Below are 3,657 nucleotides of genomic sequence, written 5' to 3'. Positions count from 1 at the left end.
TTGTAGGTGAAGGAGAGAAAAGTTTGGTGCTGGCGAATATTCGTTTTTGATCCTGGCTCAGCAGCTTCATTATGGCTACACAGCAATGTACCCCGTAGTATATTTGGATAGAAAATTCAACGGCCCACTGCATTTATTCTTGTTATCTATATCTATATCTATGAGGGTGTTTGGTTACAGGGACTTATTGGTGTAGAGACTTAAATAAGTCCCTTTAAGTCTCATCTAAACCAAACAGGAGGGACTTATAGGGACTTAAAGTGGACATTTGGGATTTATTAAATAAGACTCTCAAGGAGGGACTTATAGTTGTAATATGGTCTTCTAGTCCATGTTAAGTCTCAGGAACCAAACAGGTAGGGACTTATTAGGGACTTAGGACTTATAAGTTGGGACTAAAAAAAGTCTTAGGACTTATGAACCAAACAGGGCCTATATCATCAATATAAAAAGACCCAAATGGGCAGATCCAATAAATTTTGGCCATCAAACCGGTCAATCCGACGACCCAGGTTGCTCCAATGGTGTATGCTCAACACGTTTAACGTACAGCTAATATCATACCAAATATTAATTCTAGCGCTAATCACATAACTAAAACGCAAATAATATCCTATCTAATATCAACGTGCAATTAATATACTGCCTAATATTAACATGCATTGCATGTACATATTTACTAGTAGAGAAAAGTATGTTTTTGGTCCCTCAATTTCCCCCAAAGTATAGACTTGGTCCCTCAAGATTTTTTGGTATATATTTGATCCTTCAAGTCTCAAACTGGATAAGTTTGGTCCAAAACCAGAATTTGAGCACGTTTAACCAGGTTTGACCATGTTGACCAGGTTAGACTATTGAACAGTAAATTAAAAAAAATATGATATCTATATCAATATAAAAAGACCCAAATGGGCAGATCCAATAAATCTTGGCCATCAAACCGGTCAATCCGACGACCCAGGTTGCTCCAATGGTGTACGCTCAACACGTTTAACGTACATTAATATCAGTACCAAATATTAATTCTAGCGCTACTCACATAATTAACACGCAAATAATATCCTATCTAATATCAACGAGCAATTAATATACTGCCTAATATTAACATGCATTGCATGTACATATTTACTAGTAGAGAAAAGTATGTTTTTGGTCCCTTAATTTCCCCCAAAGTATAGACTTGGTCCCTCAAGATTTTTTGGTATATATTTGATCCTTCAAGTCTCAAACCGGATAAGTTTGGTCCAAAACCAGACTTTGAGCACGTTTAACCAGGTTTGACCATGTTGACCAGGCTAGACTATTGAACAGTAAATTAAAAAAATATGAAACAAATTTAAAAAATCTGAAATTTCGTGACAACGAACATGCTTTTGAATATACTGTTCATCATTCAAACCTGTTCAGCATGGTGAAACCCAGTCAAATGTGGTCAAACCTGGTCAACGTGTTGAAAATCTGGTTTGGACCAAACTTATCTGGTTTTCAGACTTGAAGGACCAAGTGTATGCCAAAAAATTTTGAGGGACCAAGTGGGGAACTTGAGGGACGAAAAACATACTTTTCTCTTACTAGTAAGAGATAAACGTTCCATTTCTCTCTTCAGAAAATAAATAAAGATGAAAGCGTCATTAGTCACACAACTCATTAGAGACGAGTAGTTTAGTCATGGATCTTTCGAAAGTTTATAGTGGTCACATAATTTCATTTTATCAGCAAACTATGAGCATCTATAGCCGTGCGCTTCAAACCCCCTCAAGCACCCAGGCGGACGTCCGGTCACTGACTAGTAAAAACAGCGACCCAATCGGACGCCTCAATCCGACTTCAAATGCCCGGGCTGACTAGCACCCCTCATATCCATCCCAAATCTGGGGTGGATATGGTTTTGGCACATCCGTGACGTTGGACCTGAGCCATGTTGGCCCACCTGACTCCACATATATTCGTCCCCATGCGCTCCCTGGACAAAACCCTAGCTACTCCACTCTGTGCCCCCCCAAGCTCCCGTTCGGCGATCTCCAACCTTCCTCAGTATGGCGTGCAACGGATCTGACTACGACCACTCCAGATTCGTTGAATGGGGTGTCTGCAGTGCCCTTTCTTGCTCCCGAGAGAATTGTGCCCGACCGACAGTGGGATCCGTCCAACATGAATCCACTGCGTCAACGCAACGGGCCCTTGGATCCTCCGGGGTTGGATCATCGCGGTCTACTCCCATCTCCTTTTCCCCGTCACCAGTCCGCCAGAGTATGAGCGCTACCGGGACCGGTGTGCGCGTCGTGGGAAGGAGGGGACGAGGGTCACTGAGACCTACCTCGCTGCGGACATGGTGGTGGCGGAGACGGTGGCGCGCACTTCCGCAGACGAGGAAGCCATCCACGCCCGCATCTTAAAGAAGTGGCAGCGGAGGAACACGCGCGCCCTTGCCCGAGAGCAGAATCAGGGAGGTCGTGCCATAGTCGGACTGCTCCCCAAAGAGGAGAAGGAGGAGAGCGACGGTCCGGAAAGCTCCGGCGAAGAGCAGACCAGGCTTGATTCATTTTGCGTTTTCGACCGCTACTTCTGCGAGAAGGACGGCAATGGTGCAAGAAGGGCAAGGGAAGCCATGGATGATCTTCTCCATAGCTAGTATGTAGAGGAGGAGTTGCCCTTGTGCAGGTTGCTATGTCTCGAGCTTGCGTTGGTTTTCCCCGAAGAGGAGAGGATGATGCAGCACAGTAGCATAAGTGCTTCCCTCAGTTTTTGAGAACCAAGGTATCAATCAAGTAGGAGGCCACGCGCAAGTCCCTCGTACCTGCACAAAGCGATAGCTACTCGCAACCAACGCGATTAGGGGTTGTCAATCCCTTCACGGTCACTTACGAGAGTGAGATCTGATAGAAATAATATTTTTGGTATTTTTTGTATAAAGATGCAAAGTGAAAAGTAAAAGCAAAGTAAAACAAAGCAAGTAAATAAAGTGATGGAGATTGATATGATGAGAATAGACCCGGGGGCCATAGGTTTCACTAGTGGCTTCTCTCAAGAGCATAGATATTCTACGGTGGGTGAAAAATTACTGTTGAGCAATTGACAGAATTGAGCATAGTTATGAGGTTATCTAGGTATGATCATGTATATAGGCATCACGTCCGAGACAAGTAGATCGAAACGATTCTGCATCTACTACTATTACTCCACTCAACGACCGCTATCCAGCATGCATCTAGAGTATTAAGTTAAAAACAGAGTAACACCTTAAGCAAGATGACATGATGTAGAGGAATAAATTCATGCAATATGATAAATATCCCATCTTGTTATCCTCGATGGCAACAATACAATACGTGCCTTGCAACCCTTTCTGTCACTAGGTAAGGACACCGCAAGATTGAACCCAAAACTAAGCACTTCTCCCATTGCAAGAACTACCAATCTAGTTGGCCAAACCAAACGGATAATTCGAAGAGACTTGCAAAGATAACTCAATCATACATAAAAGAATTCAGAGAAGATTCAAATATTATTCATAGATAAGCTGGATCATAAACCCACAATTCATCGGTCTCAACAAACACACCGCAAAAAGAAGATTACATCGAATAGATCTCCACGAGAGAGGGGGAGAACATTGTATGGAGATCCAAAAAGAGAGAAGAAGCCATCTAGCTACTA

The sequence above is a fragment of the Triticum aestivum genome, chromosome 2B (genome assembly GCF_018294505.1).
Source record: "Triticum aestivum cultivar Chinese Spring chromosome 2B, IWGSC CS RefSeq v2.1, whole genome shotgun sequence".
Taxonomy (NCBI): domain Eukaryota; kingdom Viridiplantae; phylum Streptophyta; class Magnoliopsida; order Poales; family Poaceae; genus Triticum; species Triticum aestivum.
Note: the sequence above shows the minus strand (reverse complement) of the source record.